Source organism: Pinus tabuliformis, chromosome 9 (genome assembly GCF_031772625.1).
Source record: "Pinus tabuliformis cultivar Carrire ecotype Pingquan chromosome 9, CPIR1, whole genome shotgun sequence".
NCBI lineage: Eukaryota > Viridiplantae > Streptophyta > Pinopsida > Pinales > Pinaceae > Pinus > Pinus tabuliformis.
Genome location: NC_142307.1, coordinates 476,871,876 through 476,884,174, shown reverse-complemented (window position 1 = coordinate 476,884,174; position 12,299 = coordinate 476,871,876).

Below are 12,299 nucleotides of genomic sequence, written 5' to 3'. Positions count from 1 at the left end.
ATTTGTAATCAACAATGAATGAAGACCAAGCAACAATGGTCATATCACATGCAAAAATACTTGTATAAAATGAAGTTGATTTATATAATATGGGATTCATTACACCTTTTGACTCGGGAAATATGATGAGTATTTTCAATAGGATGAGTATTCTGAAATTTTAGATGAAATTGAAAAAAATCTGAAAATGGTTGTATACCAAACCTCCTTAAAAGCATTCCATGAAATCAACCCAAAATTTTCAAACATCAATACAATAAAATACAGGTGGAGGAATTGACCATATTTGGAGGAAAATTGACAGATTTTGGGGTGGCAATTTTAACAAATTCAATTTTCAAAACAAATCAAGGCACAAATTCAGTAGTTGGACATATTTAGATTTCAAGTGATAGCTCCAGTTTTCATCGGGAATTTATTTCAACATTTAGAAGTAGAGAATTAGTGGATAAGGAACACATCACAGATTTCAAGCAAACATTTCGGTTAACAAATGGAAAACTCAAGTTAATATTTCAAGATTTGAAGGAAACATCTTTGCATTTGAAGAACACCTGGCAGTTAGTTGAGTATATTTTGGCATCTGGATCAGCATATCCACATTTTTAGAAAAATATTATTCAAAATGCAAAGGATTTGACTCAAGAAACTAACAGTTCAAGACATATTGCAACAAATTTCCAGATTTTTTTTATTTTATTTATTTTGTTTTTTATTTTATTTTTAATTTTTTTAAATTTTATTTTAAATTTTAAATTTTTTGTTTTGTTTTGTTTGTTTGTTTTTTTTTCAAATTATTGATAAGTTTGATTTCCAGGAAACTTTGAATAATTAGAAAATTTTGAATTATTCTATATATTCTGGAATTTCATTGTAACCATGGTTGGCTTCTGATGCCAAAACCCTTCCATTTTTTTAAAGACTTATATTGCTGAATTTTTAATTGAAGTATTCTATCTTTGTTTTCATGAAAAAATGTGTTTCTCATGTATGTATTTCCCTATGATTTCATAATATGTTTCTGCATATGTTCAAGGTAACATAGGAGCTAAGGCAAGGCTAGGTTTGAGTATTAACCTCCCTAACAACCCAATGCAAAGTTATCATCATTATGGAGACTAGCTAATTGAATAGTATATTTAAAACAAATCCTTTGCATCATTTAATTGTTGCCTTCTTTCATGTCTTGAATGCATATGTGTTTGGATGTAGAAGTCTTCTATAAGAATCTACTAAATCTGATTGATTGAGTATTCAGTATGGATACTTTATTATGTAATTTCTCTTATATTCCTCTACCAAACTCTTTAAATCTATGTTATTCTACCGGAATTGGACATTGGTACTTTGATAAAACCTCAGCAAGAGAGGAATTTATTTTTGGGCAGAGATTGGATACTCATTAGCAAAAACTTATACAAATAATAGATCTAGCCATTATGCTTCATAGGTTTTTGTCCAGTGATAGTGACCAATTGTTGTAGCAATTAAAAACACCCTCCAAAATTTTTCCTTAGCTTCGTTTTGGGGCCTCCCTACCAACTGTCCTCAACAACATGTCTTGCACTCTTCGAGTACATATGCTTCAGCTAAGTTTTAGTGGCTTACCAGCCTGTGTCGACCAACTTGTTTGCCTCCCACCCGTAGGCTGACATTGTAGACTTAGTCATTTTTTTGGATGAGGTGCTCACATAAAAAATTGCGCAATTCTGGAGGGGAACCAACCTTCCCTCCAGAAATTGCACAATCCATTTGGGTATAAAATGATATTTGAGCAGGATCCACCTTGCATGTCACAGGCAACGATGGAGACATTAATCTACATAAAAGATTGGTACGTCTCACCCCTTAGCACCTTCAAACAGATGTACATCACGGAGAAGGCTCCACATGTTTTATCGAAGTTTTCCATAGACAAGCTTGTCATGCAAGAGGTGCCATATCACATCTCAACAGGGTTGTCAATGAGACTGCACAGGGAGAAGAAGGCACCCATACACGCTCTTCCTTTGTGGATCGGGTTGTATGAGATTCAGAATCTCAAGCATACTAAGGCTAAGATGGAGGAGTTCAAGAGATTCACCTTCGGCACCATAATTTTCAATCCGTATGACCCGCATTGCTTGGTGAAGGACCACTGTGCGAGAGTGAAATTTCCTTGGATCCACAGGGTGTGTCATTGACCCGAGGAAGATCCATGGAGATACTGTTATCACTTCTCTAGGCTCAATGAACTGGTCGGCATAGTTATAGAGTGGTTAACAAAGTAGAAGAAAGCAACATCTCAGAGAGCAACATCTTCATCAACAACAAAGGGTAGTAGACTTGCGCGTGACAAAGACAAGAGAAAGGTTGTTAACAATGCAGAGGCAAAATGGAGCTTCAAGTTCAAAGAAGATCCACTTTTGTTGAAAGAAACATTGGAGATTGAGGCTAAGAGGCGACAACGTGACAAGAGGATCACACAAAGGCTAAGAGAGAAATAGAAGATGGAGGAAAGAGAAAAGGAGTTGTAGGACTTGAAGCAGAAACTTAGGGAAGAACAGGAGTTGGACAGAGGAGAGAAGGAAATGCAACAGGAATAGGTACAACAGGAGGCGCAACATGCATAGATTAATGAAATTGTGCCCATATAGGTTATAGACTCATCCGAGTAGCTGACACAAAGTAGACATGGTGAGGAGTCATGGGAGCAAGACTTAGCTCAAGAGATTGAATAGATGATAGAGAAGACGGACATGGATATGGTTAAGCCAGAGTCAAATCAGGATATTGACCTCATGCCTTGGAACCAAGAGGTCACCCAACCAGCTTCACCAGATCCAGAAGCAGAGAAAGTCCCAAGCGATCAAGGAGACATAGAAATCCTTGAAGATAATCTAGAAGCAGAGATGCACAACATATCTTTCAATGAATTGCAACACAGAGTTGTGCAGTCGCGCAGAGTGCCTACTCCATATGTCCGTGTATCTACTGTGCATTTTGAAGAGTGAGTGATCGTGTCCGATGTGCGCAAGCATCCAACAACATTGGCCAATGCTACCAGAGGATATGCCGAAGCCACCAGCTTGAGTGTGAGATTATTGATAGCTAATAATGAGCGTATGGATAAGGAGTTACAAGTAGCCAAGTAGGGAGGAGAACATGTTACAACATCCACCAGGGTAGAGATGAGAAGAGAAATACTGGATTAAGTATCGTCCCTCGAGATAGTCATGCCGACGTTGTATTCCATATTCATCACCATGCATAAGTCAGTTGTCCATATCAATGGTTGGCTACAAAAATTTGCTAGGAGAGCACGCATCTTGTTAAATATGCATACTATTGATGATCACATGCAAACATGGACAATGAGATACAAGGGAGCCCCATTGCACTTGCCAAAGATGATGAAGCCAAAGGTGGTAGAGTTGAAGGCACACATTCAGAGTTAGATCCGTAACTATGAGGAACTCCTGTAGCTCATCACCAGATTGCAGACTTCACATGCACAGGTGTTCAGAAGCATGGATGTCATTGTGTGCACACACGCAATCCCATCCATTGGCACACTCACCGAGGTGAAGTCAAAGAACCAAGTTTGACTGGAGCTGGACATGTACTTTAATGAGTTGATGTGCATAGCCACCAACGCAGACTTGGAGATCAGTGCAGACACTATGCATTAGTATGTTGTTGGTCTGGCTGCACTCAAGGCTATGATGCGCATGTTATAAGATGAGTTGGATAGAGGTGCCAAATCAGTGTACCCAGATGCAACAGAGGCAAGAGTACGCTTTTAGTAGGATGTCATCATTGAACACGTGGACACCATAACGAACTACCAAGCTTGGCATCAGTTTGCCACCATTGATCATCGCGAGGATGTCGAAGAGTTGGTCTTCCCACAAATGTCTGACCCTTAGTAATTTCTTCCATGGCTTACTCAAGCCTATTTTGTCTCACATGGGTACATGTGCAGATTGTAATGTAACATCTTGCAGAATTAAAAGACCAAGTGTCGATAGTAGAGTGTAACAGTCATGTAGTAGTTGAAGAGTCATGAGGGTAGGTGAAGAGTCACAAAGGGGAATGTCAAGGGTCACCCCACCCTTTGCTATTTATAGAATCTCATAACTCATTGTACAGGCTTTTGGGAGACAAGCTTCCTATAGGTTTATCTTAGAGAAAGCTTGGAGTGTATTGTAACGAGCCTTGGCTTCTCCACAGTGAAGAGCTAGTATATCTCTTTGGAGGAGCAGGCGGAAGTGACTATAACGTTTTGCTGTCAGGACTAGTAGTTGGTCATGGTTGTATGTATGTTTGGATCTTTCACTTTCTCAATATAACAGAGCCAACACATTTCATGCATATGTTGTTATTGTATTTCATCTATCTTGGTTACTCTAATGACATATGTAGTTGTTTTTTATGCATGTATGTATACAATTTTCTATATATATTTCTATGGACCATATTGAAATGTGTTGTTGGTATAACCATCACTTTGGATCGTTGGATAACCTGCTTTCCAACTTATGATGTCTTGTTGTTTGTGTGTTCCCTTTCAAGATGCGTGCTACCACATGTTTCCAAGGGGCGCACTCATCCCCCTCGTTCCGTGTGTTAGAACCATTCAGGCACCTTCCTTGAATTGCTACACATGTCACACCATTTCTACCAACAAGGACATCTTACTCACCTCTGCGTGCAACCACGGTCAAAGTGATACCGTACTACCCCACTGCTGGGACTCCTACACCAAGCAGTCTGAGGTCTAGTTGGGATTTCTTACCAGGGAGATCCCTTGACATGTTGACGGGTCCAACACCATCAACATTTCTGGCACTAGAAGGAGGGCCAAATGACAAGCTGACTCCTCACATCTTGTTTTGAATCTTCACACATCTATCATGGATATCATTAGACTCCTCCCTCCGCGATGTCTTTATAATTCTGAACTTATCGATATCACGAGGGAGTTTTATGATCTATTTTTGGAATTCACGTACAATGGTGAAGGTGAAGTGGCACGACCTAAGTAATTACATGAATTCCTTGAATTCCTTAAGGATGCATATGAGTTTGTTGAAGTTGAAGTCAGCTTGTTGCTTTACTTACTCAAGCAGTTTTGTGATCTAATTGAATATAATTTCCATCATTCTGATCTTGAACCTCTTGACAAAAAAATGTTGAAACAACAGAAGACTTCGCATGAATCGCCTATGGATTTTTGGCAGCGCTTCCATGTAATTCATTTTGAAGCTCTGAAAATAGATGAAATTCCAATATCTTTGGGATAGATTCAAATATTTCCTTCACAAATCACACTATCCCAAGATGAATTTGAAGTTAAAACCCCGCTCAGCATACTTCGGTGATGGAGCTACGCAATCACAAGCAGACACAGTCACTGTCACAAGTGACTGTCTACCTTCCCCTCATCAAATAGCTCCACCACCGCAGAGTGATGTGGGAGAACATGCACACGTCTGTTTAACTTTCACATCCTCCCATGATCACTTCTCTCAATTTTCGCAAAGATTTGGTTGCAAAGCCCATGGGTTGTCACATGCATTTGTTATCTTAGCCTCCATCTTCACGTTCTGCTGAGCATTTAGATTGCATTGTCTTGTGTTCTTCTGTTCCAGACACTACACCTATTATGAATGAGGATCAAGCCACCGATGGAGTTGGTGTTGAATAAACAACCTGCGCTATCATTTATGATGAGTATGAATGGGAACCTGAACATCAACACGCGGTGAAGGATGATCTCCTCCTGACTGCGACTCCTCAGATTTTTCCTGACATATTTGGTGATTCCGCTATCTCTGATTTTCTTTATGTAAATCCATCCACAGATGCATCTACTGCTGATCATTCACAGAACACATCCGATGTCAGTCCATTATTCGACAATGGAGAGGGAAAATTATTCATTGAAAATACAATTGATTTTTCATCTACTTCTTTCGGAAACGCAAAGGGTGGAAATTCTTGCTTCTCATCTACCCATTTAGTTGTTTTATCTGATCATGAGGATGCCGGTGAAATCATTTATTTTATGATCGTAGTTTCATGATCCATTTACTCCCATATTTGATCACGATGTTGATTCTATCACTGTTGATCTTTCAAACCCACTCATTTATGATGATCTATCTGTCGATGAAGTTGAAACCCCATAGAATGTTGAGGCACTTCAGGCCCTTGCTATCTTGAGGTTGGTTTCACTTCAAGTCAGGAATTGTTGAAATACCCAAGGCTCCTCATCACTCATCTGTATGAATTGAAGATCAATCCAACCACAGATTTCACTTCCTCCACTTGAAACATACGATCCCATTGCTCTTGCATTGGAGGAATCTTACACAACAATAAAACTTGCGCGATGCAAGTTGTATATGTTTCTTGTGTTTTCTTGCATGTCACAGTGAAGAGAATGCATATGCTTAACATATGCATGTAGTGTACCACAACAACATGGTAAGTCCACAGAGTGCATGTCATGCACTTTCAATTTTTTCTTTTCTGTGGACGCATTTAAACTCAGAGTGTGTTTGTCTTCATTGTTATATCTTTCATGTTTGTTGGTTCACTTGACTATGCTCTTCGCAAACCATGCCCTCACCAACATGGGTTGACCGATGCACCGATGGCTGCATTGGAAGTATCACTTTACGTGAGTAGACCCATGCACTGTTAGCTTAGGAGTAGGAGTAGTGTTTGCTCTATGTCTTTTCTGCTTTCATGCATGTTTTCTTTCTTACTTTGTTTTTGTTTTCTTGTTTTCTTGTTTTGCTTACTTTATTTTCTTTCACATTTTCTTCTGCTCTTTGTTTTGTTTGTTTGTTTTCTTGTTTGCGTTCGTAGGTTAGTTTCACATGAAACCGTGCGCGAATCTTGAAACAAGCAAGGTGAAATACAAGAAGACTTGTACAATTATCAGTACTTGGTTATCTGTTGTTCGATCTCTGTATGAAGAAATTGTTGGCTTTTATCCATGATACACCAATGGAAAATACGTTCTATTCAAATTGAACCTTGATGAAAACACAACGCTTGTGCGTTAACTAGTATCACCTACTCTAGTCGGTTATTTTTTGGGTTAACTCTTGTTAGCTCAGTCAAGTAGAGTAAGGTGAGGGGTAAAACCTTAAAAAGTATGTCAGAGGTATATGCAAACACTTCTCTAAAGGAACAATCTCTTCTACTCTCAATAAATCGGGATCTGATCTGAATTTGAAACTACTTGTAAATTGTTTGCAAGGTATTCAATTCATAAATATACATGTTTAAAAGATGTCCATGTCTTGCAGAAAGAAAACAAATGAAATTTTCAGCTGTTCATGACCCATTTAAGCATAGAAGATTTATTTCCTTTTACTGTTTAACACACTAAAACGAATTTGTTCTGCAAAATAAATCAACCACAGATGCAAAAGAAGTTGATAAAGCAGTTCACCTCTCCTGGGCTACGTCTGCTATGTCCAAAGCTCCCAAATGGGCTTGTCCTTGTTTTAATTAAATGCTCAAATTGAATATACAGCTGAATAGAAGCATCTACAGGTGGAATATATGGTAAAAATGGATTCAGAACACTTGAATCCTTCAGGATTGACTACTGGTTCACCTCCAATGGGTACCTGCAACCCTATACAGTCTTCACAATACTGGGCCCTAGTGGCTCCTAGAACTTTCACGGCTCCAAAACCTCTGAAAATGACCTCAGATGGCTGTAAGACTTGCACCAATGGCTTCAAAAGGTCGAAAATACCTAAAATAAAAAAAAAATTCGTCCAAAACCGCCTCTCCTAGCCAAAGTTATGGCCAATTAAAGTTTCTCCAGTCTGCCCTAGAAAAACTCCAGCTAACTGTAGTTGGAGGCCAGATAAGCCCGCCAATTTTGGAGCGGCCGCCAAATTTGGCGCTCCGCCATTATTCCCGCCAACTTGACTGCAGTTACAATAAATGCGCATGTGACCACAAAATCCGGTTGGCGGTTAACATTGGATTTCGCGCCGGACGGTGGGGGTTTAGGCCCATGGTTTTAGGCGCTAGTCGTATGGCATGGGGGGGCTGGCCCTTAGGGGCTGGCCCCATTTGGGCCCCGCCCAACACAAATCAAAGTTCAAATTAAGTTTATGCCGCCCATATGACAAATCTCATCCCTGTGGCACGTTGGTAAGGCTTGGCATTTGTGTAGAGTTGGTCGCGGGTTCAAACCACAATTTCACCAACAAATTTTAATATGCGCCCATACCCTTGATGACGTCACCTTGGGCCATGTGGCGGCCTGTGATTGGTTGCTGAAAAGGAATATTCCAAAGAATATTCTGTGGAATATTCCAAAGAATATTTTGTGGAATATTCTTTTTTTAATTTTTTTTGAAAAATTCAAATTTCCAATGTTACTGAGAAATTCTTCTTTTTGCCATAACTTTCTCATACGGGGACCGTTTTTCGAACCGTTCACGGTGACAGAATCATGAGGATGAGCACTTTCTAGTTGTTCCACTTTAGACCAGTTATGATCATTTTAAATTTTGAGCATTTTACGACACTTAGGACATGAGCACCTGGTCACGCCTCCCCATTGGGAAGCTTTTGGACCCCAAAAGCCTTCAACTACCTGTTAAAGAGGTGAGGGTACAGCTCCCTCACTCTGCCCACCTCCATCCACTTTGCCTTGTTCGGTTTGCTGCCTTTGAAACCAACCCGAACATAATCTACACTGCCCCTCCTTGAAGTGCGTGTCCTTCTGTCAAGGATTGTATCTTCTTTCATCTCATCTAAGAATTCTGGCGAGAAATCTTCTATAGATGGCAGCTGAACAACACTTTCATGATCAGCAATCAAAGGAGGTTCATACAAACGTAAGTTCTCCACATTGACAACAGAATACATTTGCATGTAGGAAGGAAAATCTAATTGAAAAGCATTATTTCCAACCTTCTTGAGGATTTTGAATGGACCATAACGAATAGGCTTCAGCTTTTTACCTTCTCCTTGCATCCTTTCCTTACTAATGTACAACCATACCTCATCCCCTTCTTGAAAATTGTGATCGACTCTATGCTTGTCGTGTCTTTCCTTGTACTTGCCTTGACTCTTCTCAAGCTATTCTTGAATTTGCTGAATTCTTTCAATGAATGAATGAGCTTTGTCAATATCACTATGTCTCTCAATGGCAACATCTTTCTCAAGAATGAAATCAAGAGGTGATTTTGGCAAGTAACGAAAACAAGCTTCAAACGGTGAGGTGTTTGTGGAAGAGTGCTTGGCACGATTGTAAGCATGCTGTATGTAGTGCAAATGTTCATCCCACAGCTTGGGATGCTTGCTGCAATATCCTCCCAAGAGGTGCACAATGGTTCTGTTCACAACTTCTGTTTGTCCATCTGTTTGTGGATGGAAAGCAATACTTTTCTTCAACTTTGTGTCCATCATCTCCCATAGGTTGGACCAAAAATTCCCCACAAATCTGGAACCCCTATCACTAATAATGGAAGTAGGCAAACCAAAGTGAACCCATACATGATGAAAAAATAATTCAGCAGTTTGTTCAGCAGTTATAGTTTTCTTACAAGGCATAAGTATACACATTTTTATGAAACGATCAACTACTACATATAAATAATCATGCTGCTTTCTAGATTTTGGCAAACCTCCTACAAAATCCATAGAGATGCTTTCCCATGGTCTAGAAGGTACCGGCAAAGGAGTATACAAGCCAAGCTTCCTATTGCTAGGCTTGCTTGTAGCACATAATGAACATCCTCTTATGAACCTTGAAACATAATCTACCATGCGAGGCCAATAGCAATACCTCTGTAGATGTGCAACTGTTTTGCTCACACCAAAATGGCCAGCAATAAGAGAAGAATGAGCTTCTCTTATGACATTTATTCTCTCCCCCTGTGGTATACACAACTTTCCCAAATGAAACAACAAATTGTTATGCATGTGATAGTCATTTTCCTCTACATGATTCCCTTTACTCAAGTTAGCATACACATCTTTAAAGTCATCATCAGATGCATATTGTTCTATGTAACTATCATGTACAATGGAATCATTCTTAAGTAAAGTAACAACACCAATAATAGGCCTTGAAATCATATCAACAACTTTATTCAGAGTATCTTTCTTGTACCTTATTACCAAATGGAACTGTTGCAAGAAGCCCATCCATCTGAAGTGTCGTGACTGTTGTAACTTGCTTTGTGATTGCAAGTACTGTAAGGGCTGATGGTCGGTATGTATAATAGTTTCTTTGCCCATCAAATAGTGTTTCCACTTTTTGACACTTTGCACCAATGCATACAACTCCTTATCATATGTAGGATAATTTACAACAACACCATTAAAAGTTTCGGAATGAAAAGCAATAGGCTTACCATGCTGTAGAAGAACTGCACCCATGGCATAATCACTAGCATCGGTTTGTATCTCAAATGGCTGTCTCAAATCCGGTAATGCAAGGACCAGAGCTGAACTAATCTTCTCTTTCAAATATTCGAAAGCTTTTTGCTGCTTGCCTCCCCATTGGAAAGCATGCTTCACACTTGTCACTACATGCATAGGAGCTGCTATAGAAGAGAAGTTAGAGATGAACTTCCTCCAATATTGAGCTGCACCCAAAAAACTTCTTACCTCTGTTATGGATTTGGGAGTAGGCCAATTCACAATAGCCTCTATTTTAGCAGGATCTATTCTCAAAGCACCTCCTCCTACTATGTGTCCCAAATAAACCAAAGAAGTCTTTCCAAATTCACACTTTGACATTTTAAGAAATAACTGATTCTTCTTCAAAACATCAAACAGTTTCCTAACATGCATGACATGATCTTCTCTAGACTTGCTGAAAATTAAGATGTCATCTAAGTAGACAATAATGAAATCATCAAGAAAAGGACGCAAGACATCATCCATTACCCGCATGAAAGTTGCAGGTGCATTGCACAAACCAAACGACATCACAAGCCACTCAAAGAGTCCTTGTTTGGTTTTAAAGGCTGTCTTCCAAATGTCACTTTCTTCAATTCTTACTTGATGATATCCACTGCGCAAGTCTAGCTTAGTGAAATATCGAGCATCTTTCAGTTGGTCTAGCAAATCATCTATCCTTGGGAGTGGGTAACGATTCTTTACCATTATCTTGTTCAAGGCCCTGAAATCAACACACATACGCCAAGTGCCATCTTTCTTTTGAATCAATACAATCGATGACCCACATGGTGAAGTACTTGGCCTTATGAAACCCTTGTCCAACAAGTCCTTGATTTGCTTCTTTATTTCAGTATTCTCCATAATAGACATGTGGTACATGCCTATGTTTGGAAGAGGACAATCTGGATGCAAATGGATTTCATGCTGAGTCTCCCTCTTAGGAGGCAAACCTGTTGGCTCCTGAAACATCTCATGATATGCATCAACTACATCATACAGTTCTGACTTAAGTTTTGGATCACAATTATCAAATGACTCATGATTCACATCAACCTTGGGCTTAATCATAAGAAGAACAAAATTCTTACTTGAATTGACCAGCCTTTTTACATGTCCTGCATTCACCATCGCTATATTTGTCTTCTTGCGATGAGCTCTAACAATGAACTCCTTGCCATCTTTGAAAAGATGATATTTGTTTTCATGGCGATGAAAGATAGCTTTCCTATCAAACAAGTAAGGACTTCCCAAAACAATTCCTGCTATATCAAAAGGTACCACATCAAGTTCAACTGTGTCAATAAAATGTGCAGTAATTGCAAAGCACAATGTGCACTTTCTTGAAACTTGTAAATTTGCATCCTTGCAAATCCATCCAAGTGGATATGGCTTCGGATGTGGAACTGTCTCAAGTTTAAGCTGCTTGACCAAGTCCTCTGATATAAGGTTTGCTTGTGACCCACTATCAAAAAGTGTGTCAATTTTAGTATGTTTTGAAATCACCCTCACATGAAATAATTCAATTCTTTCTTCCTCATTAGGAGCTTGTACATGGAAGTTTGAGGTACTAGTGCTGGCTTGAGTTTCAATTTCTTTTCCCTTCAAGTTTTTCAAACCCATGGCTGCAATTTTGGTTTCATTACCTGAATCATCCCCTAAATCTTGTGGTGTAGATGTAGTAACAACAGTTTTCTGTTTCCCTTTGGATTTGTTAGATTGAGGTCTTTTTTCAGGATGTAATTTCCAACAGTTTTTCTCCTCATGGCCTGATTTAGAACAGTGTTTACAGATCACTTTCTCACTCTCTTGTTTGACAGATGCATTCTTTTTTCCCTTTCCCTTGGAGGTTTTCTCTTTGTTTT